The sequence below is a fragment of the Lissotriton vulgaris genome, chromosome 8 (assembly GCF_964263255.1).
Source record: "Lissotriton vulgaris chromosome 8, aLisVul1.2, whole genome shotgun sequence".
Lineage (NCBI taxonomy): Eukaryota > Metazoa > Chordata > Amphibia > Caudata > Salamandridae > Lissotriton > Lissotriton vulgaris.
Genome location: NC_141696.1, coordinates 1163625649 through 1163651041, shown reverse-complemented (window position 1 = coordinate 1163651041; position 25393 = coordinate 1163625649).

Genomic DNA, 25393 nt, shown 5'->3' with positions numbered 1-25393 from the left:
CCATTCTCTGTTGCAGAGTGTTGAGGAGAGTGTTGTTGTTGACAGTGTCAAAGGCTGCAGAGAGGTCGAGGAAAATAAGAAGGCAGGACCCCCCCCGAGTCGAGTATCCTCAGCGCGTCATCAATCACTTGCAATAGGGCTGTTTCAGTGCTGCAGTTTTGGATGAAGCCGGACTGATATTTGTCAAGAAGATCATTGTCCTTGATATAACGAGAGAGTTGTTTCGCAACACATCTTTCTGTGATCTTCGCTAGAAAGGCAAGGTTAGTGATGGGGCGGTAGTTGTTGAGGTTGTTCGCATCAGCAGAGGGTTTTTTGAGCAGAGGGGTGACCTGCCATGTTTTGGGGTCAAAAGTCAAATGTTACTCCAAATGCACCAAGACGTCTCTCCTCCGTGGGTGCCCCCCAAAGGCTGACGGATGCTTATTGCTGAATGTGGATCTTACATTGGCAATGATGAGGGGAAACGTTGACCCACACACTTAGCATGTGCAAAGCTGATAAAATAATGAAGTGACACTATCACAAGAAGTGCTGCACAACGCCATATATTTTAGTTTTTTGTTGCCGCACAATTTTGTCAACTCTGCCTCATAATGTCATACCCTGCTGCATAATTCCAGCATCCTTGCTTAGCTTGCGCACATACGATCCTTAATGGCAGTTGAGGTTTTTTTAAAAAGCACTTCAGAAAATGTCCTGCTTTGAACAGCACTACTTACTTTAATGTTCCAAGATGAGAGCGGTTGATCCCTACTTTCTCTCTCTTCAAACATGTGATGCCAAGTTCGCAATGCATTTTGGGTGTACAAATATTGGTGGAGCATCTACATAACCAGGGATTTGAGCCAAAAAGCCAACAGCCAACTACACACCTACCTTTAACTCAGATGCACAAATGACTTGGTTCACAAGTTCAAATTCCTGGTTTGTATTCACAAGACATGACTGCAGACTCGGAAAACAATTTTCACCTATCATGAGAGAAAAATGGCAATTTACTCCTGTCAAAGGCAGGGAGGGGTAAGCGCTCGTTCAAGGTGGATAATGAGAGCGGGTTTACATTTTTCATTATATATATAATATTTACTAGGGTTTGAGGATATTGCTTTCTCAACACTAAATATTAATTTCCACGTAATCCCATTTGATAAACTATGCATCCGATTCGAATGTCTGTGTCTAGTACCATAAATGTGCTATATCAGACGTCATGTTTCAGGTCACATAATCTATACAAGCTGCAAAAAAAAGCCGTAGCCGTGGAATGTCCGGGTTCTTGAAGGGGAGGGAGGGAAAGTAAAAGTGTGCGATGCGCGCCCCCTGTCCGAGCCCCAGAAGGCAGCAGAGCTACGGTGGGCGAGGGATGAGGAGGAGCATCTCATTTTGCGGCGGAAGCAGAGGGCTTTTTCAGGTCACGGTGGATGACAACAGCCTGTTCGCTTTCATGAACTCCATGCAGTTACTACTGTCCGGACGCCCCGCATGCTGCGCACTTCCGGAAAAGCACGACGGATCCTCGGGACGGTCTCCTTGGTGATACTGCGAGTTCTTAGAAAAAACAGTGAGGGAAGCCCCGCGTGTGCCCGGTGAGTGGGGTGGGGAGCGGGGGTGTGTGTGTGTGTGCTTGTCTGTGTGTGTGTGCACGCCTGTGTGTGTGTGCGTGTGTGCGCTTGTGTGTGTCTCTGTGTGTGTGCCGCTCGTGTGTGTGTGTGTGCCTGTGTGTAACGGAAGCAAAAGCGGGGAGGAGGAAGAGAGGCTGTGTGTGTTGTCCATTACTGCATGCAAGTGTGCGAGAAGTGCATGAGGCTTGCAAGGCTCACCGGCTCGGCTTCCCAGGAGACAGGAGATGGGCACAGCGAGCGCGTGTTCAAGCGCGTGACCTAATCCGATTCAGGCATGCTGCGCATGCCCATCTCTTGTCTCCCTCTTGTCTCCTTGTAAGCAGAGCCGACAGCAATAGGTCTCGAGCTGCGACAGGGCTTTCGCCCTGTATCACAGGTGCGAGACATAAAAAGCACCTAGTAGCAGGGCAGGAAACACTAAATACTACAGCTGTCAGCTGCATATGTCAGTTTACATAGGGAATATATAGGCTATGCCTATGATGCAAACTGGATTGCTAACGCAGCTGAGGAAGCGGAAACTGCGTAGGAAACAGGGGCTCCAATTGGATCATAAATTCAAAGCTGTTCTGAACAGGAGCCCCCAAAATGTGGTTGGCCCAGGGCCCCCAAAATACTTAAGATGTCCCTGGGGGTGTGTCTGTGATTGATGGTGCAGTGTGGTTCCTTTGTGTGTTGCCTGCATAAGCTCTGGGGCTGTGTTTGTGCTTGATGGTGCACTATTCCTTTGTGTGCTAGGCTCAATGTTCTGGGTGTCTGTGGTTGATGGTGCAGTGTGGTGCCTTTGTGTGTTGCCTGCACAAGCTGTGTGACGGTGTGGTTTGTCTGTGCTTTGTGGTTTCGAGTGCGGTTTTGTTGTGCTAGTCTGCATGAAGCTAAGTTTTGGCGTGATATGTCTGTGCTTGGTGGTGCTAAGTGGTCCCTTTGTGTGTTGCTTGCATGGACTGAGTAGTGGTATGGTGTTCTGTGCTTAATGGTGCAGTGTGGTCCCTTTGTGTGCCAGTCTACATGAGCGGGATGTCAGTATGATATATTTGTGCTCGATGGTGCAGTGTGTTTGGGAGAATTGCTGTGAGTCAGTGTTTGTTGCATTTATACTTCTACTTCTACAATGTGGTAACAATCAAACTGGTGGAAAGGTACAGTACTTGCACTAGAAGATAAACTGGTTTCCAAGTTACAACAAACTAATGTGGAAGAGCTAAACATTCTGCAAAAGAGCTTAAATAATCGACGTAAAGATATTAAAAGCTCCAGATTTCCTGCTAGAATAACAGGTTTCAGCTTTAAATGTATCCGAGACCAATTATTTGTGCACACCTCTAAGTGAGTGCCGGGGAGAACATAGTCATCACAATGTAAAAACGTTTGTGTGTGTTTGTTGAAGTATGATATTGTTCACCATAGTGATTATTGTAAGAAAGATTGTGACCCCGTTATTGCATGCGTTTGTAAAGTGATCCAGCTTCCTGAGAAGAGGTAAGCCTCAACTCTATCAGCGAGCACACCGGTTCCAGGCTAGGATCTATACATGAATGTATGACGTTACAACGCATACATTTACAATGTATGCCTTTACAACACAGTTTTTACATCGCAAAATCCCTAAAAACGCATTCTTTTACATTGCATGACATTACATCGCATTTTCAGAAACTGCCTTTAAATCGCATTCCACTACATCACATTATACCTTTACAACGCATACCATTACGATGCATACTATTACATTGCATTTAAGGAAAGTGTTGGATAGTATAGGGGTAATAATTACTATTCTAACTCCAGTGAGTGCACCAGTAGGGTAAGTGATGGATAGTGTAGGGGTTGAAATTACTATTCTGACCCCAGTGAGTGCAACAGTAGGGTAAGTGTCGGATAGTGTAACGGGACCAAGGGTTGTAATGACATGCATTGTAGTGACATGCAATGTAATGGCTGCGCTGTAATGACATGCAATGTAACAGATGTTGCAATGTAATGACTGCTATGTAAAGGTTGTTTCCCACTATACATATATACACACACAACACATAACACATGCTGCTAATGAGATGTATGGGATTGGAATTGGGCACCCCTTATGTATTCCAAATGTCATCGTGTTACATTATGTGGAACAATATTACACACAGTAATGCTGCTACCATTGGAATCCGGGATAACACGGGATCCGGAGGTGAAGTACATGGCAATGGTTGGAGAAGGAGCCTGGCACAATATCAAATTAAAATATAGGAGGGGTGGTTGGCGCCCGTAGGTGTGGAGAGCATGCCGATAATGAACACACTAAAAGACAAGGGAGTGGGGGGAACTTAAACGTGGCAGGGACATGAAGGCGGTGAACGGAGCTTTCCTCAGGAAAGACAAACATAAACAAAAGAGAAAGTAAGAAAATGCATGTACTCTAATTGAAATTGCTAAATGAACAGCAGGACATCGTGGTGAAAGAGGATGTCATGTCACAACCCTGGAGCACGGAAGTCAGGATTTAAAGGTGCAGGCACCGGCCAAAGTTAGGTGTGCTGTGCAGAACAAAAGTAAGGAGTGCTGCCACCATGTTAAAGATGAAGCACGGTGTGGTGGTTCTAAACAAAAAAAAAATCAACACTTAGAGTCAGATGTAGGTAAATACAATTTAGCGAGTCCTTAATAGCGATTTTTACCGAATCGCTATTAAGGACTCGCTAAATTGAATCTAGGTAGGAATCGCTAAAATATTAGCGATTCCTTAAAATTCCTTAATAACGAATCGCAAATTGAGATTCGTTAATAAGGAATACCTACCCGTTCATTCCTTTTGGCCAGGAGGCCCATTGAAATAGATGAGAAGATATTTACTATTTGCGATTCGGTATTAAAGAATCGCAAATAGCAGGAGCTATTTCAAGGGTGCCAGGGTGTCAAAAGGACACCCTGTTGCACCACATGTGGCGCATATACGTGCCCTAAGGGCATGAATGCGTGTCACATGGCACTTTAAAAAAAGCAAAACAGTGCTTTTTTACAGGAAATTGCTAATTACCGCCAACTTGAGGTTGGTGGTAGTTAGCGATTCCTTAAGCCTAAAGAGCACTTTCTTTTGTGCTACCTAATTGCATTTAAGGAATCGCTAAGCAAGAGCAAAATAAGGAATCTCAATTTTTTCAATTCCTTATTTTGCTAGTAGGTTTAAACTCACCTACATTGCTCTCAGTCAAATACCGGTCGGTAACGCAGAAATTCTGCGGATATCTGTGTTACCGCTCGGTATTTAGCCACCTACATCTGGCCCATAATGTTTTAATGCAGGGAAACTCTTACTGAGCAGCCCAGGCTAAGCAATTAATATAACATTTTAAAAACAACAAGTAACAGAAACAACATTTCGGGTAAAGGCGGTCGGAAAGTGCATAACTATTGTTGCCTGCAATTCCAGCATTTTTTTGTATTTTTTTTTACTTTTTGAGCAATCAGGGCAACCCGCTTTAGCATACGATGCTAACAGCTAAAGCTCGAGTGCCACGATGGTAACAGTAAGCAAATAGAAAATAATTAATTGCTTGCATTCGAAGCCCGCCTAGGAACTGCCTTCAGGAAGACTACAAAAGGATGACAGCACATGGAAGGAACTGAGAGTATGATTGCTGCAATAAAATGTAAGCAGCTATGTCTGAGCACCCACAGTGTAACACAAGGTAGATAACATAATAAAATAGTCCCCCCACGAGCAGATCAACAGAACAAAGCGTAATGATATTGTACTAAGTTCCTGCTCCGTGGAGGAAAAAGGAGGGAAAAAGAGGTAGGACTGGCCACTAGTAAGCAAGGATTTTTAAAGGACATTGAAACAAACAAATGAGAAGCAAGGAATGGCATTTGGCCCACTCAGATATATGTATACTAAAGTATACAAAAGGTTGTACGCTTATGCTCGACCTAATGATCCCTTATAGTAAATTACTTTGAATGCAGTGATATGAGCTGATGTAATAAGGTAAAGCACTTGTCAAGGAAATATACTTTATTGAATGTTAAAGACACTTTACCATATTTTTTGCATAATACTTTTAGCATTCATTCCATGGAAAATGCTCAGATGGATAACCTTGTGCCTGGGTTCCTAGGGCCAAGACAGACCCTTACTCATCTGACCCTGCTAATTTGTTGACTCGCCCAACTCAACTACAGTACTGTGTATACAGTTACTCGAGGTCCACCCCTCTCAGTATCTTGCTCTGGAGAGCAACATCTTGTTTTTCAAGAATCTGGTCAGCTTCCATGGGTCTCAGAAGGATAACTTTTCCTACTTCTAGTTTTAATAAGGACGAATTGTCCATTAGCGACACCAAGAAGTTGTTTAAAGCTACCTGTGCATTTTTTTTTAAATAAATTGAAACAATGTTCAAATCATTCATTTTCCCATCTCCATCACTCTGCCCTGAGTAAGTCTATGTTCCCTTACTAACTGCCATTGTCTGCCCTTTACTCGTCAGGTTGAACACAGCGATTGCTGTTATTGTCTTGTCTTCAGAAGTCACCCAGCAGCATGGGCATAAGTTCTTCTTTGATCTCTGCTGGTGTTAGGCAGCCAGGACCAAATGGTGACCTCTGCGTTTACAAAGATGAGCATGCGCATTGCTCAACAACCATTCCATTCAGTGCACATGCAACAAGTTCTTCATAGTGCCCCTGCAGGTGATTCAGTACATTCTGATGCTTGGAGTCGAACTTCTGCAGCTGAGGAAATCAGACGGAGGTAACAGCAAGCTCCCAGTGCTTTAAGTGCTCCCATGGCCCTTATAGGGAGTGGTGCTAGAGTGATGCTGTGTTGAAAATGAACCACAGCCATTCAGCAAGAGATTGGAAAGGATGTAATATGTAGATGGTGCCTCATTTAGGAGCACACTGTCACAAACATATACACCAAAGCATAGTGTCGTAGCCACTCTCATTTATAGACAGCACATTTTCCATTGAAATGCCCGCTAACTTTGCACAGACATACACTTCATAAATAGTGAGAAAAAGGGCTTTGTTTGTGCATTCCTTTTTTTAATTTTTTTTTTATTAAAGATTTTTCCTTCTTTTTTACCCTCGCAGGACACAATATAAACTTAAACAAATAATGACATACATATAAATGATAACCAGTAAATCACGATATACATTACATTGTGACATATACAAAGGATAGCTTTGCGGCACCATATTACGAGAGAGGGAGATAATTCATAACAAATAATATAAAGTCATATCTAGATACTGAGCTCTTATCTATCTTTCCAATGTTTCATGGGTTCCCATATTTGTAGACCAAGCTTTCTTCACCTTCTGCCCTTCCTTGCGTATATCTCCCTTTTCAGATTATAAATGGAGAAAAGTCTGAACAGCGATTGGTGAAATGTAGGGGGCATTGGATCTAACCATGCTGATGCCCCACAGAGATGTAACACTGCCATTGCGACAAATATAAAGTAATTAGCAGTGACTTCCCCGTCTACTCCTAATATAACCCTTGTTGGTGTACGCGCAGTGTTAATTCCCAGGGATTTGTCCAAAAAAGTTTCAATTGCCTTGTGCAATGGCTGTAAGCTTGGACAGGTAGCAAAGATGTGAACTGCCCCAGCATCTGTACTACTGCAACGAGGGCATGTGGTTCCAGGTGTGCCCCCTCATTGTGCGATCCTAGCAGGCGTGTAATACAATGAAAACATTGTTTTATAGTGTTGTGCCTGTAGTGCAGCACAACAAAGAATATTCCTTCCGAGTTCTAATGAGAGATGACAACACCCAATCTTTCGGCCCACTTGTTTTCCTGTTTTCCTAATTCATCCACTCTACTTGCTATTAGTTCAGAATACATTTGTTTGATCGTGCAGCTCCATTTGTTTGCAATGCATTCCATGACTGGAGTTTCCCCAAACCCAGCAGTGCCCCCCTTTTTAAACCCCAAAAAACTCCTGACTTGCAAATATTTATAAAAACTTTTCGTGTCAACATCATACAACTGCTGGACATCGGAGAACTGGTAAAAATCATGTAGTCCCATAAGGTCCCCAATTTTCACAATTCCGCGCCGTCCCCAGTCTGAGAAGACCGAGTCTGCAAAAATTGCTGTCTGAAGTGAATTATTCCCATACAGTCGTTTATACGCATTGTATCTCCCAAGTCCACACTTCTTTCTAAATGCTGCCCATATTTTATATGCTGCGATCAGGGTCTTAAATTTAGTTCTCTTGAAATAACTATGGTCTGTATAATTAAAAAAACATTAAGTGCCTCTCCTTCTAGCAGTACTGAATGTATAGTAGTAGAGTCAGATGTATATTCTGCCTCTGTTGAGGCTCCCCCTATAAGCCCCGACATATACTGGAGGGCTGCTGCCCAATGGTACATTCTAAAATCGGGGACAGCCCAGCCCCCTCGATCTCTAGGGAGTGCCATATACCGAAGAGCACGCTTTGTCTTCCCGTGCGCCCATAAGAAACTATTTGTCATCTGCTCCAATGCAGTGTACCATTTTGCCTCAAATGTTAATGGGATCGCCCTAAATATGTATAACAGCTTCGGCAACAAAATCATTTTTATGACGTTAGCCCGTCCCACTATGGAGAGGGGGAGATTGTGTAGTCAATCAAGGTCTTTTTTTGCTTTGTTAATTATCGGCTCGATGTTCTTAGCCACAATGTTATCCAACAGATATATCGATCCCCAGATATACTCCTGATTCCATTACGCGGCTGTCAGAGCAGAGCACCCTATTGTTTTTTAATGATTTGTGTTTTAGGTCGGTTAAGGGCACATCCAGAAATTATGCCAAACACTAAAGCCTCTTCCTCAATTTCCCTAATAGCCTCTGTAGGGGCGGCGTGATGATCGCTACGTCATCGGCGTACGCAAGTACTTTACTTTCACCACCCACGGTCTTTACTGGTAGAATACCCCTATTAGCTTCGAGTCTACGCAACAGTGGGTCAAGATATAGTGCGAATAGCAGTGGGGAACACGGGCAGCCCTGCCTCGTGCCTCGCTTGATTTCTAAAGTCTTTCCGTATTCCCCATTTACCCGGATGCACACTGTAGGTTCTGAATACAACGCCTGTATGGCCTGGATATAGCTGTTACCAATTTTTCCCGTCTTAATGACGACCAAAGATAGTCCCAGGAGACCCGGTTGAACATTTTCTCAGCATCCAAAAGCATGACAGACATCAGATCTTCTGAGACCTCTGAGGCGTCGAATAAAGTGATGACCCTACGAATGTGTTGTGTCGTCCCTCTCCCTGGAATAAATGCGTGCTGCGTTTGACTAATTAGTGTGCCTATCACTTTTGAGAGCCTGGAGTCCAGATTTTTAGAAAAAATCTTTGTGTCTGCATTCAGTAATGTTATTGGCCTGTAAGACCCAGCATCTGTCGTTGGTTTCCCTTTATTAAGAATAATAACAATTTCAGCCCCCGCCCAAGACTTTGGTATAGAGTAGTCCCTTTGTGCCTGTTGCAGTGTTTCAATCAAATATTTAGAGATCTCTGCCTGAAAAACTTTGTAGAATTCAATAGGGATCTGGTCCGTTCCTGCAGCTTTACCTGCAGGTAAGCGCGCCAGGGCGGATCTGATTTCTTACTCCTCCATAGGTGAATCTAGCTCATCTCTGCCCTCCTGCGTAAGAGATGGAGGCGGTATATCTGCGAGATAATTATGGATTTGCAAGGGGTCCGTTGATTGTTCTTCACTATATAGTTTGGTGTAAAATTGTCTGAACACCTCCCAAATCCCAGCTGTATTCGTTATCAAGCGACCGTGCTATCTAAAATTCCCTTTATTTCCCCCAGTGCAGCCTTTTGCCTTGTTCGAACTGCTAAGGTGTGACCCACCCGTTCACTGTATTCATGGCAGTGCTCCTTCCTTGCTAAGTATGCGGCTGCTGCCTTAGTAGCAATATTTTCCACTGCCACCGCCTTTTCCCTCGTTAATTTGATAAGGGTTTGGGCAATGGGCGCACCTACTAAGGCCAAAGATGCCACCTTCGCCTCCAGTTCCACTACAATTTTAGTCAGCTCAGCTGACCTTGTCTGCTCCTGCCTTTGTCTAAATAGGCTAAAACTCAGGGTTTCGCCGGGGACATCTACCTTAAAGGCGTCCCAAGTAAAACCTTTGGCAGTGCTACCCCTATTAATATCCCAGTCGTTTTTAAGCATTATTTTCATATGGAAGACGTAGCTGCTATCTTTTAATAGTCCGCGCTCAAAAGTCCATTTGCGTGCAGGTCTAGTTTTTATTGCGGCGTCTAAGCAGAGCACTAAGGGATTATGGTCTGATATGATACGGGGTAGTTTTTCTATCTGGGATTTTGCTACCAACCTATTTGAAATCAAAAAGTAATCTAGCCTTACACAGACCTTGTGGGGGGCTGAAAAGTAGGTTGCCCCGTCATCTTGCGGTTTAAGTATAGACCATGTGTCTACTAATGCGTTGTTTCTTGCCAGGCTTACAATTGCCCGACATACCTTTTTCTTATGCCTTTTTCTTATGCCCCTGGTATTTATCTGTCGGCTGCAACCCCAGACCACCTATGCCGTTAATATTAAAATTGCCCCCAAGGATCACTAAGGGGGACCACGCCGGCAGCTCAAGGTCTAAAAAGGAAAAGATCTCAGGATCGTCCTCTTTCGAGCCGTAGATAGAACCTATCGTGACCCAACCACCCTGAACCAGGCATTCTACTAAAACCCACCTCCCCCACAAGTCCTCAAGTTTCTTCCTGACTAGGACCTGTTTATCTTTAGCGAGTATTGCCACTCCTCTAGTTTGGGTCCCCTGTTTGAATAAGCCAAAGCGTGAAAGCCTAACTGGTCCAACAGGAACCCTTTGTTTCCTTCAATATGGGTCTCCTGTAGGCAAATGAGATCAGCCCTCAAAGCTCTCAACATCGCTGCCACTCGCTGCCTTTTAATACGGTCGTTCAATCCACAAACATTAATAGTAAATATTTGAGTATTCATCCTTCTGCTTTAGGAAATTGACCTAGCCATACCTCCCGACCAGAAGTGCTCAGATTTATATTATTGCCTTTCAAGACTGCTGTGTCCCGTGCTTTCTCCTTGATCAACATGTTCCTTAGTGTGTCATGTCTGTATACCCACGAGTGTCCTACTAAAGTGTGACCTGCAACCCTCCCCACCCCCCCTGCCAGCCCTCCCGCAGAGGCCCCCCCTACAGGCAAATAGTTCAGGCATGACCTATGTGCGGCAGCTGTATGCCCGCAGGAAGTCGCCCCCCCTTCATTATCTTCCATATGATACCATTGTGCTGACACCCCACCTCCGTGAAAAATATAGTACTATGCTGAAAAACAGAACTAGGAAACTCCTATGACTTGTGTGAGTGCTCCTTTAGGACATTTTACCGCTTCCCGCTACTACCCCCACCTTGAGCCTTCTTTCCTTTTAACTCTGTCAGGTATGCCTGGGCCTTAATCTCTTAGAAGAGCATTCTAACTTGCCCATTAACCAACACTTTTAAACGTGACGGGAATAACAGAAAAACCTCATGTCCCAGAGACTGGAAAGCCAGAATCACTTGCCTTAATCTCCACCTCCTCTCGACTGTTGCGTGGCAGAAGTCTGGACGGGCAAAGAACGTTATACCCTCAGCTGTTCTCTTTGCCTCTGGCCTTGTCCTGTCCATGACCTCCTGCCTGAGGATATAGTTTCCAAAGAAGACCAAAATTGCTCTTGGTTTGGAGTCTGCTGTAGCTGTATACCCCTTCCTCTGAGTCAAGGGGAATCTGTGTGCCCGTTGGACCTCGCTCTCCCAGTTCCAGCTCGATAACTCTGGGAACGCACCCTTCAATAGGAAGACTACGAAGGAACGGATATCTTGCCCCTCTGCCCCCTCAGCAATCCCCAAGAGTCTAACATTGTTACGTTTTTGACGATTCTCGAAATCTTCGAGCTTCCATTGCAGATCTTCCTCCAGTTTTTCCTGTGCCTCTTTAAACTCCTGTCACTTATACACCTCGTCCTCAAGTTTCCCAGTCCGTTCCTCCACCTGGGTAACTCTACCTGCCATGTCTGCGTACATTCTGTTTATTTTCCTTAATGACCCTTGTATTTTTTGGACGCTTGTCTGGCCCTTCTTGTCTCTGTCCTGGCCTCCCCCTGTATTTGCTTGAGAGTACCAAATAGTAATTCCATAGTAGGGGGCTGAAAAGTAACTGTTTGCTGCTGTGCGTTTAAGCCACTGTTCTCTTGATACAGTTGAGATGTCGTGGAGTAGTCCCAATCAAGCTTCTTGGCAACCTCGTCCTGTGTTGGTCAATCTCTTGCTCTTTGCTTGGCCCGAGAGCTTTCCCTCTGACTCCTTGTCCCTATGGTGCCAGGTGCCCTTTGAACTGAGGTACTTTCCTCAGTAGATGGATCAGAGTTAGAGCCAGAGTCAGAGTCCCTGGTCATGCTTTCCCCACTTGGTAGTGAGGAACCTGTGTCTTCGTTGAGGGAAAAAACAATCATCGCTAGGGGAACCTGGCATTGTGGCTGGAATTGCTTCCTTCTGTTTTTTTTAGATATAACAGGCCCCCCTGTGACTACCGGGGCCAAGGCTGCCATATTCTCCTTTCTCTTGTTATGATTTGCGCGTTTTGTGCGGCTTGCAGCTTCTCTTGCTTTCATTTTCAAGTTTAGCACTGGGGTAGATATCCCCGACCCATGCCCTCCCCCTGGCTGAGCATTCTGTAGAGTGACAAATCCTGTGGCATTGTGCCCCGTGGTTTTATCCGTGGTTTCACCCCCAATGTGCTCTGCTGCCTGTAAATGTACCTGAGTGGCCATCGGTAGACCCAGGGCCTGTTGTCTAATGTTAGCGTCTACCTCAATGTCTGTCTCTGGACCGACCTCCACGTACACCTCCGTGACTTCTGCCTCTTTCTGTTGCATGCACTCGCAGAGCTGAAGAAGTGCATCCTCTGATGCTGGTGCCGGCACGAAGACTCCTCTCATCTCGTCCCTCCTCCCAGCCTCTGCGCCGGTTGTGGTAAATATTTTACCGTATACGAGTTTGCCAGATAATTTCGGACAAGTAAAGAAATAGCTCAATCAAATGAGAGGCAGAGTCCGTGGCATCAGAGTCATACGGGCTTTAATCATAAATGATGACTCGAGTCATGGAAATCTATTCCATCAATACAAGGGTTCGGGTATGCAATGATGGCAGGAAAGATGTCAACGATTTATTAACAGTACTTGACATATATAGTAAAACGACACAGTAGCAGCGAATACAGTAGGCGTGACAAGTGAAATGTATATGATAAGAACACATGTGCGTAGCAAAAAGGCGTGAACAAGGGTGTGCACAGAGGCGTGTTCTAGAAACGTCACAGAAAAGTGTCATAAGTGGGTGGATGCATAAAGAATTCTTGCAGAGTCAGCTGAAACCTATGACCTGAATGCGCGCGCAGCTTATATGACGTGTGATTGACGTGCATCTGGAGGAAGCTAAGGGTCTGACTTTTAGCACTAGTAGAGGAGACAGAAGTCTGGCATGTCAGATCGACCTGTCCCTATAACGTATCTGATATCTAGTGTTTGGAGGATGTTTAATCTAGAGTAAAAGGTCTCTTGGGCAGAGGCTATTCTATACTGAATGTATGCGTGTCTAAGTGCAATGCACGGAGCTAGGGGTCTACCATGGTAACGGGAGCAATGAATTACATGAGGAAGACAGGGAGGCTTGGCCCTTTGCTCTGCAGCCGGGGATATGTTTACCTAAATCACTAGACAGGAATGTGTTTTCGAGGAGCTGAGCTGGCTACGCTGATAACTCGAAGGTGAAATACTGTTTTTGGCAGGCAGACCAGGCTGTGCCGGGCACCGCTCGCTTGGCAGGAAGTAAGGCAGAGGTCAGGGATGCGTCTCCATGCTGCAGCTTTCAGAGGCAGAGACAGAAGTGGCTTGAAGACAGAATTCAGGGCCTAGCTCGGCAGGGCCAGAAAAACATGAAAGTGCACCATGTAAAGACGGTGGCACGGCATACTTAGGAACTGAATTATCGATCCATTCATGGTGGATCTGATAGAGGACATGTTAACGTTGGACGCAAATGTATTTGCGTCTTCAGATTCGGTTGTGGAGGGAAATTACATGTACTTGAAACTCGTACATGGAGCCGTTGGGGTACACGTTAGGGGACACAATTTGACCAAATATTTCAATTACCTCATTCCCTCCTTGTCCCCTACGGACCCTTCTTGATATGTCGATGTTCATGAGACCATCAATCTGTTCATATAACATCATTTGCTCTTCTTTCTTTCTTCTGGAATGGGAACGTGAACTTGAATGGGGAACACAGGCTGTGGCGCACAAGCCGCAAATCGCTGGCCCACATTGCAAACATAGACAACAACTGAATACTATGGCCAATATTATTCCTAGGAATGACAGTAGTTTCCATCCCCAAGCTGTGATTACACTCCAGAGCCAACCGGACCAAGTCCAGGAGCCTGGATTCTGGTGTATCAGATGGGCAATTTCATGAAGTCGGGTAATGGCCTTATAGACTGATGGCGCGTTATTTGGAATAAACACGCAGCAACTGTATCCGATGACTCTACAAGCCCCGCCCCTATCTGCCAGGATGACGTCAAGGACAAGGCGGTTCTGAAGAACGACAAGTCTCATAGCAGACTGCTCCTCTGTTAAGTTGCCCAGGGCAGAAGTAGTCTCATTTACTACAGCTTCAAGTATTCTGGTTAATTTGCGTATCAGTTTACTATTGGAGACAGTGCCTAAATAGGGAAAGAATCCTTTATTGAAATCCGTGTATTGTTCCCATGCAGTTTCAGTCTAATCAACTATTGGGAGGTCTCTCTTGTGTTTGATAATATTAAGGCGGGAATTCCTGTGATAATCTGATGGGGCTAGGAAAACAGGTGGCAATAAGAATGCAATGAAACAAGTACCATCCCAGTCTGGAGGTAAACGGACATAGGCTATCTGACCACAAATGAAATAGGAATGTCGGGAAGCTTTGAATGTAGACTTGCCTTTATCACTGAAGTCGACCACAGTAGTACAGTCACTGTGACCTAGATGTACTGAACACTTTCTTTCTGACACATAATACACCTTTCGCTGGTAAAACTGATATGGATGGCAAGTCTGGACTAGTTTCTGACTGAACATTTAGAATCATGAGGTTGAGTGTAAAATTGCCTAATCCATACACTTCGTTTTCTAGATCAGTCCCTGTCATTTGTGGAAGACCCTCCTTGTCTGGGAAACATGCTTTGTTCATGACTGTGTTCAGATTTCCCCATATCCAATTGCTTTGGGAAACTCTAGACTCGGTGTTTATAGAGGATATTAAACTAAACCATGCACCACAGGAACCATTATGTGTGAACGGGTAAGGAAAGAGGGGAAGAGCTCCCTTGTAGTTCTGATAGGGAGGGAGTCGGCCACATATCCAACAATTTGTAGCATTGTTGATCTGGTGAGAATAGTGTAACATACGAATAAATGTATTGTTGCGCAGCGCAAGTCTGTAAGACAATTCGTGTGGAGGAAGAGCACTAAACGTGTGCTCGACAGTGTCATTAGAAAAAGAATGTGCAGGAGGAAAATACATGTATAGCATCCAACTCAAAGCAATAATCGTAAGACTCAGAAAAAACATAATAAGTAATGTGCAGACACATCTGCTCCGGAGACTTTTACAATATTTTCGTTTCTTGGTCTTCTGTCTATCTATCTCTCTATTTGGGTCTAACTTGTACATTGTCAGAAACTGCCTAACCGCTTCACCCAGGAGGGGACTTAAACAATTAAACTGTCTGACTTACTAGACCTCAATTTCTGTCTGTACTCCTCTTGGGGAGTTTTCTCTAGAAGGGGGAGTTTGGTATCAGTCACTGGTACGTGGGAGTTCTGGGATTCAGATTTTGGCGGAAGTCCAAAGAATCTCTTGACGTGACTGGAGTGCACCCAGCCTTTGCGCCCCTCCAGCTTAACAGCTGTCCTGGTTGTTAACAAAACGATCTTCGGCTCCTTCCAGCGAGGCTCCAAAGGGCTTGATCGGTCGAAATTCCGAACGACTACGATATCCCCCGGGACCAGTTCATGTGGCTTCACCTCGGTGTTGTCTGGGAAGGCTGCCGCGACCTGTGAACGACATGATTGTAGTGCAGACATCAAGGAAGCAAGGTAATCTGTCAACATAGTACTATCAACATCGGTAATTTTTCGTGGCAGAGGCGTCCCCCACATATTAGGAGGTCTACCGAAGACCACCTCATACGGGGATAGCCCTGTCCTAGAATGGGCTACCATTCTCAGGTAAAAAAGAGCAACTGGCAGTGCTACAATCCAATCTACACCCTTCTCTTTACACACTTTGGCAAAGCGCGTTTTCAGAGTCTGATTGTGCCGCTCCACGAGACCTGCTGCCTCAGGATGCCGGACACAGTGAAACTTCCACTGGTACCCCAATAGAAGCGAGACTTGCTTCATAAGCTCGGATGAAAATGGCTGACCGTTATCTGAATACACGACACGGGGCAAACCGTATCGAGGGAAAAACTCACGAACCAGCTGCTTGGCAGTGGTCGGGGCAGTGTAATCTGGGACGGGATATGCTTCTGTCCATCGGGATAGGGCACAAACAACTACGAGGACATACTTAAATCCTCGGCATCTTTCCATCTGGATATAATCCATCTGGAGGACTTCAAAAGGGTAGTCGGGAGGATGAAATCCACCTTGCGCTACGGGAACACCTTTTCCTGGGTTGAACTGACAACAGATCATGCAGGTACGCACCTTCTGTTTTGCTGCTGCTCGTAAATGCTTGTTGAACCAAAGATTCTGTAAACTGTCTAACATGGCTTTTTCTCCTAAATGTGCTGGACTATGTGCTGTATTGATGATGACTTGAACCATAGAGTCGGGGAGAAACCATGTGGTCTTTCCCCTCGTCATCCATCCCTGATCTGTCTGGACCCCTCCTTGTTCAGCCCATTTTTTTATTTCATCTGGAGTAGCATGTGTCTGTATGTCGATGACATCTTGTGTGGGATCTTTGACTGTCATACTATGTGTCAGTGAGGTTACATCAGTCTTTGTCATGTCCATCGTTTGAGTATGAGTCAGTGCTGTATGTTTCGCTATTCGATCTGCAAAATCGTTGCTCTGAGAAATCTTGTCTGTGACTTTCGTATGTGCCTTGCACTTCATGATAGCTATGGCTGTAGGCAAATGTATGGCTTCTAACAGGGCTTGAATGGCCATGTTGTATCTTGGCTCCGTGAGAGGTCAAGAAACCTCTTTCTTGCCAGAGTACACCGAAGTCGTGTACAACTCCGAATGCATAACGTGAATCTGTGTATATGTTTACTTTTAAGTCTTTGGCTCGTATACAGGCTTGAGTCAGAGCAATGAGCTCTGCTGCTTGAGCTGACAATGTGTCAATGCGATGTGCTTCTATGACTTCAGTTTCAGTGGTCACTGCATACGCGGCCACTAACTCTCCTGTACTTGTTCTTAAACATGAACCATCCACATAAAGTGTCAGGTCTGGATTGAGTAATGCGACATCTGTCAAGTCTTGTCGGGGTTTCGTGACTGTGTCAACTACATCTACGCAGTCATGTGGACTAGGGTCTGTTGTGTTTGATGGTAGAAGTGTAGCAGGATTCAGTGTATTGCAACGTCTGATTTCTATGTGTGGTTGGAATAATGTCAATTCATAACCTGTCAGTCGTGCTATAGTCAAGTGTTGAGTCTGTGTTCTGTTTAGGAGAACCTCTACAGAATGTGGAGCTTGTACTGTCAATTGATGTCCTAATACAATGGAGTCACTTTGTCTGATTGCTAGAGCTGTTGCTGCAACTGATTTTAAGCATGCAGGCAAGGCCTGAGCTACTGGATCCAGTGTACTCGAAAAATAAGCACACGGTCTATGTTTGTCTGCTTGAACCTGAGTGAGAACTGACAACGCTGTGCCATCGCGTTCTGTGACAAAAAGCGTAAAAGGTTTACTGTAACATGGTGTTGCTAAAACTGGTGCTTGACATAAGGCTTTCTTTAATTCGTCAAAAGCTTGTGTATGTTCCTGAGTCCAAGGGAGGACAGTCGAAGACGCTGCCTCCTGTGTTGTCAACTGTATGAGTGGCTTAGCTAGGAATGCATATTGTGGAATCCATTGTCTGCAATAAGAAGTGAGTCCAATAAAGGCTCGTACATCTTTCTGTGTCTTGGGTTGCGGAAGATGTGCAATTAACTGAATTCGTTCAGGTGTCAGCTGCCTACCCCACTTGGACAGCAAGTGCCCAAGGTACACCACTTGCTGGGCAAGTGGTGTACTGTTGTGTTACAAGTTGTGTTGCGGCAATGGGTTGTGGCTGTGGTACCGCTACGGTCTGTTGTGGAATCTGCATAGGCTGGACATTCTGTGGAACATGTTGTTGGACCTGGTCCTGTCTAGGAGGACGTGGTCTCTCTTTAGTTTTACCTGTGGCTATATTGTGTTTCAAAACTGCACAATCGTTTACATAGTGACCTGGCTGTTTACAATAGTTGCATGTCCCTTTAACAGGAGCTGCTGAATTTGAATTATTCGATTGCGTCGTACCCCTTTTATGACCGTCAGCTGGAACTGACTGAGCCACTAGTACTTTCATTTTCGTGTCTTTCATACGTCTCTGTTCGTGATCATGTTCCTCCCTGATTCTGTTCTGGTGATACTGTAACATCTGTAACATTTGGGAAGGCGTATTTGCTTGCCATGTGCTCTCGACTTTCAATACACGATTCTTAACTTGGGGCAGGGAATTCTCGACTAATTTGCTTACAAAAAGATGTGGGTATGACTCGCTACTTGTTTTCAGGCCACTGTTAATAATAAAACATTTCTCGAATCGGGAATAAAAATCACTAGTGTCTTCGTCGTGTTTCTGTTTGCAGGCTGAGATTGCATCCCAATCCTCCTTTTTAGTCGCCAATAACCGTGGCAAAACTTGTACTAACAATCCTGGTAATGCTTTAGTTTGGTCCCCAAGACCTAAACCTGGGGTTCGACCAGTTTCTTCTGCTTCTAATGCAGCCCAATTAATCTTTTTATCTCCCACCTCCCATTCTTTTTCCTTGAGTTTCTCGTAAATACCGGCAGGCAATAACACTGTCAATATTTTCATAATGTCGGGATAGGTGTAATCTCCCATGAGTAACATGTCTTTTATTTCACGGTGGAAACCTGCAGGGTCTTTATCATGACTGGGCACTATTTTCTTCATTTCCAATAATTCCATTTTAGTTATAGGCGTGTATACAAACACGCGTTCAAGGGTGTCATCGGCTTTCCTGACTGGATGTACTTCTCGTAAAGGATTCTGTTTGTCTAGGTGATATAGGTGTCTGACTGGGGGTGGAACGGAAACAAGATGTGGAGTCAAGAAAGTTCTATACTTGTGACGTTGTTCTAAAATCATTTCAATTAAATCGGTACCTAGACCTCTCCATCTTCTCATGAGTAAATCTTGCAATATATTATATAACGGACCTGGATCAGATGCTTGGTTTTCATACTGTATAATGAGGTGTTGGGTCATGTATATACCAGCTAGTCGCTGTTCTTCTGGGGAAAGACTTAAAAACGTTTGCACTACTGATTCGTCCTTATATATGCTGTCATCCCCGGCCCACTGTACTGCCGACCGGGCTAATTCCTGATCACGTAAGGTATTGAGTTCTTGATAACCTACTCTTTCTTTCAGGATTTTATCAGTAACTTGGAAAACATGCTCAAGTGTACATCGTTCTAGTATTGGACAAAGGTATCGTTTCTTGTTTTCTGGACGAATGGGTCTGTCAAAGGGCCTATCAAGAGGATACTGTCTAGGTAGTTTCTCTCTACCTACGTACGCTATCAGGTCTCTCGCCTGTTGCGAGGTTTCTGCTGCATTCTCTGGTTCTTCCTCCTCAGAGGTTTCTTTATCGTCTGACTCAGATTGTCTTTCAGATTCTCGTCGAGCATGAATCGTTATTATTTCTTTACGGATCTTTCTAACCATAGCATGTATACTTCTCTCTCTATCATGTTTACCCTCGGCAATATTCTGACTCCATCTGTTCAATCTATCCATTTCTTCTTGCGGAAAGCTGGGCTGGTCTTGTTCCCTTATCAACAAATTTACCAAAAATCGCATTATTAAACCTTGTGTCTCAACTTTCTGATGTGACATGGCTTCACCAACACACTCCGGTCTTTCTCCTGTTCTAATAAAATGATATATATCGTCTAGATGTTTTGGCATTTCTGGTAATAATATCAAATAATCTGTAACACGTCTTAAACGTAATGATGCTAACATCATGGGTCCTGCTTTTCCAGGCACTGTGTCATATCTGCAATCTGTAAGCTGTTCTTTAAGCTTTTCGGCTGGGGCAGCTTTAGGTGTCCGTTGCATTGCTAATTCTCTCATTGTCACACGATGTAACTGTGGCGGGGTGCGATAACCTCCTGTAGCACCTCCTGAGGCGGAGGCTTGAGCGTAACCTGGCTGTAGGGGCGGTACTTGTAACGAAGTTGGGCCCTGGGCAGCGTCAGGCCCAAAGGGATTAAGCGGATGAATACCAGGAAGAACAATAGGGGAAGTGATAACAGGTGGGGGAAGCGGTGCGGGAGGGGTCTGCTGTTGCAGACCTGGGGGCAGATGATCAGCGGGTGGTACAGGTGCAGGTGGTACGGGTACATTGGTATATGCGGGAGCTACGTCGTCTAGATAGGAAGAAAGAAAAATATCTGCTGCGGTTTTGTGACGTAATTTAGTCGGAACCAAGGGAGGGGGCAGATCTTTCGGTATTTCCGGGGTCGCCTTGGGCAGGCCCTCGGCCAGGACCGGATACAGTCCTGTCATAATTGCGTTGCTCTGTCTTTCGTGTTGTTCTATTCTGACTCGCTGTCCTTCTTCAAGTAGTTCTTTTTCTTTAGCTTTTTCGGAATCCTCTCTACTTTTCTCTACTTTTCTCAGAGCTTTCTCTGTCCGTCTATGTGATTCTTTACGCCATAGTTCAATGGCATCTTTCTGTGACTGTCTGGCTTTCTTTTTCCATAACGCTTCCTCTACTCTCATGATGCACTCGGCATCCCATGTCCCTGTAACGGGCCATTTCTGATTCTCTGCTAAGTCTTTCATATAATCCACCCACAAGTCTAGGTATAATATGGCATCTAAGCCGTGCTTGTGGTACATAAAATGTCCAGGAGTGTCCCTGGGTGGGATGGGAACTGCTTCTTCGAGTATCCCTTTCCTAGTTCCTATTTGTCGCAACTTCGAAAATAAAGGCATGGCCACCTAGACACTATAAACACAATAAGAAAATGCAAACAATCACTCATACCACGACATTAAAACACATTGAAACATTTCGGAACGAACAACAATAACTAGATAACTGGATACTGGATGTACTGCTAAACAGTACAGATACACTGCTAAAACAGTGCAGACCGGATCTGTGTACCCAAACCCGTCTTGACCGGACACAAATTAATGCACCCGTCTTGATGCGTCCCCAGCAACGGTACTCACCGGGAAGCACGGAACGGAAGGCCTCGGAAACTTGACTGGACTGGACCGCTACGACGTCACTGCTGCTGCTGCGCATTACGCATGCGCCTCGACACTACTGGTGGGCCTCCCGATACCTCGGACACTGCTCTCTCGGCTGGGCTCTGGTTGGGATCCTCTGCACTCCTCACCGCCTCGTCTGGATGTCGACCGCAGTCTCCGTCACCTCCGTAGGCCTGAGGGAGATACAGGAAACCTGCAGATGCGCATGGGGTCCATCACAGCTGTAGACGGGGGCGAAGCCTGCGACGCATCGCCGGCGCGTGGGGTGGGGGAGGGGCCCCACGTTGGGCGCCAAATTATGTGGTAAATATTTTACCGTATACGAGTTTGCCAGATAATTTCGGACAAGTAAAGAAATAGCTCAATCAAATGAGAGGCAGAGTCCGTGGCATCAGAGTCATACGGGCTTTAATCATAAATGATGACTCGAGTCATGGAAATCTATTCCATCAATACAAGGGTTCGGGTATGCAATGATGGCAGGAAAGATGTCAACGATTTATTAACAGTACATGACATATATAGTAAAATGACACAGTAGCAGCGAATACAGTAGGCGTGACAAGTGAAATGTATATGATAAGAACACATGTGCGTAGCAAAAAGGCGTGAACAAGGGTGTGCACAGAGGCGTGTTCTAGAAACGTCACAGAAAAGTGTCATAAGTGGGTGGATGCATAAAGAATTCTTGCAGAGTCAGCTGAAACCTATGACCAGAATGCGCGCGCAGCTTATATGACGTGTGATTGACGTGCATCTGGAGGAAGCTAAGGGTCTGACTTTTAGCACTAGTAGAGGAGACAGAAGTCTGGCATGTCAGATCGACCTGTCCCTATAACGTATCTGATATCTAGTGTTTGGAGGATGTTTAATCTAGAGTAAAAGGTCTCTTGGGCAGAGGCTATTCTATACTGAATGTATGCGTGTCTAAGTGCAATGCACGGAGCTAGGGGTCTACCATGGTAACGGGAGCAATGAATTACATGAGGAAGACAGGGAGGCTTGGCCCTTTGCTCTGCAGCCGGGGATATGTTTACCTAAATCACTAGACAGGAATGTGTTTTCGAGGAGCTGAGCTGGCTACGCTGATAACTCGAAGGTAAACTACTGTTTTTGGCAGGCAGACCAGGCTGTGCCGGGCACCGCTCGCTTGGCAGGAAGTAAGGCAGAGGTCAGGGATGCGTCTCCATGCTGCAGCTTTCAGAGGCAGAGACAGAAGTGGCTTGAAGACAGAATTCAGGGCCTAGCTCGGCAGGGCCAGAAAAACATGAAAGTGCACCATGTAAAGACGGTGGCACGGCATACTTAGGAACTGAATTATCGATCCATTCATGGTGGATCTGATAGAGGACATGTTAACGTTGGACGCAAATGTATTTGCGTCTTCAGATTCGGTTGTGGAGGGAAATTACATGTACTTGAAACTCGTACATGGAGCCGTTGGGGTACACGTTAGGGGACACAATTTGACCAAAAATTTCAATTACCTCACGGTGAGCGCAGCCTCATCCGCTCCCTCCGGGTTCTGCTTACGCTGTCTTGACGCTTGCTCTGTGCCGCGAGGAGTCTGCACCTGTGCTGAGGAATTTCCAGCTCCATCCGTGCTTGTCGCCTGTCTCGCAAAAGCTGCCATCGCGGGAAAGGCTTCTAACAAGGCGGGTTGCCGCAGCGCATCTTTACCAGCAGCATCCTTAACCTTCCCGCCGGCAACTAGACAACCTCTGGTGCTCTTCTTAATCACGTCGCAGGATGTGTCTTTTCCTTCTGTACTTTGCCCGGGCTGCTCTTCCATCAGCCCCGTGTTCTTTACAGCAGCCACCAGTTTCTTTACGAGGGCCCCCTCGCGTAGGGATGATGCAGCCAATGACCCGGGTGTTACTGGGGCAGAATCTTTAGTTTCCTTCTGTTCTTTTGTTTTTATTCCTCTCTGTGCCATTCTGGAGATCAGCTGTATTACCCTCCGAGAGAGGTAAGCCTTCAGGAGCCTCCCCGCCGTTACTCGTGGCGAGGCTGCCTCGGAGTCCTCAGGATGCTTTAGGAGATACTTCAGCCTTTGGGATCTATGCAGTAGTTGTAGCAGCCAATCTGGGGTGATCAGCATAGTCAACTGTGTTCAGGGTGCCATCTACACTATACCGTGGGGGGAGAGAGACAGTGCGACTGCTCCCCTACGGTCTGTCAGCGGCCATCTTGCCCTTCTTGTTTGTGCATTCCTGTTTACCTATATTATAGCATTTGTACAGTTCATTTATAGGTATTTTTATTGTGTTGTGTGTAAGAAGAAAACAACATCCTACAGCTTTTAATTTCACACCAGAAAGATTTTTGTGCCGGTAGCTTTACAAAATGCACTCACTTTGCAGTAAGCAAAAGTAAAGTAAACAACAGTCTCCATGCTAAAATAAGCAACAATCAGTAGACTAGACAGACATTTGACATCTGTCTTTGAAAGCAAAGCAAATGTTTTAAGATAAAAACAAACTTTGTCATCTTTAATGCTTGTTCAGCTTCAGAACTCCAGCATGGTTTCTTAGGTCCCTTCTCAGGGCTTAAAGAGAGGTTGCAGTTAGGCCACCTCTTATCCCTGGGCCCCTGTGCATTGCACCAGATGCACTTCTGGTTGCTACGCCCCTGGTCCTTGGGTTATGAGCAGTTCTGGTCAGGAGGGTTGTGGGCTTTATTGTTATTGAACATGGAAGTAAAGTATTTATGTCTTCAAAATCCTTTTGTTTTCTACGTAATTTTATCCTTACGGGGCTGTTGAGAATCACTGGTTCATACTTCCAGTCAATTGCCTTTTGCTTCCCGTCTCCCTTTCCATACCGTGCTGTGACCTCTACTCCCTCCTTCCCAGGAAAAATAAGGTCAAATCAGAACCATTTCCTGAGACAGCCCCCTTTCCAGGCTTCTTCCCATCATTTGCTTAGGTTCTGTACCTAAAAGGTAGTTCATTTCCCAAGAAAAGTAAAAACTATTATGAGTGATCTGGGCAGACACTCCAGTCGACCCTCTTAAAGTCGGGCCCGGCCATGCCCTAACAGAAAATCTCATTTGTTGGTGAGGTGGGAGATGCGTTGTTATCTCATTGTGGGCCAAACTGGTGGATTTGAGGAATTCTGATACTCTAGAATGGGAAATTGAATGCCTTCAAGAACCAAAAGTTCCATTGCCCTCAGCCTTAGGGGCTGGTTCAATTACAAAAATTGTTTCCATTCTTGTATTTGAGATGCAAGAGCCTTGTGTGTTACGGGCCGCATGCCTAACCTTCCAAAACACACTGCTCCTGGCTCTCAAAAGTATGTGTTTCTGTGGGTCTTCTTACCCAAAAATGGTTAGTGGGTTGATCACAAAGTAAAACTTACATATTAGTAAACATACATGTGTAAGTTTACTCTTACACTTTTGAGTAACTACATTTGGTAATTCATCATTTACAAGTGTTAAGTTATTCAAAAGTGTAGACTCACATGTCCCCACCCCCTGAAACACGGGGTGGAGTCAGTAAAAAAAAGTAATATGACCATAAAGTTACTACTAGTGGTGACTTTATGACTGTATTTGATGTTCCACACACTTGGAGGAGACCTCTGCAATCGGGCAGAGATTTTCCTATGGTAAAGTATTGGGAAAGGGTTTAAAGTTAACTTTATAAAAAAATATATATTGTCATTGTAAATGTTAATTATTTTATATATTTATTTTGTAAGTAGTGCAAATTAAAAAAGATGTTAGTGCAGTCAACTTAATTTTAAATGTAATATTTAAGTAATATATTAAATTAAATGATTTTTTAAAGATGTATTTTAAAAAAACAACTTGAAATACAATTTTATATACATTATATTATTATGTAAAGTTACGTAATGTTATGTATAGAATTCATTTTAACTAGTTTAGATTTTTTTTTAACTTGTTACATTTATTTTAAATATAAAAATATAATTACAATATTTTAATTGTAAAAAACAGTTTTTTAACACTGAAATAAAATGATAAATATTTTTATGAAGCTTAAATCAATTAATTTATTTTAACATTGTTTCCTACGGGGCACTATTTTTAGTCCCTACTTCCATTATTTTCTATGAAGTACCAGCGGTTGGCCATGTATCGTGCTGACCTTACTCCAGCTCTGTGCTGGAGTACATTTACTCCT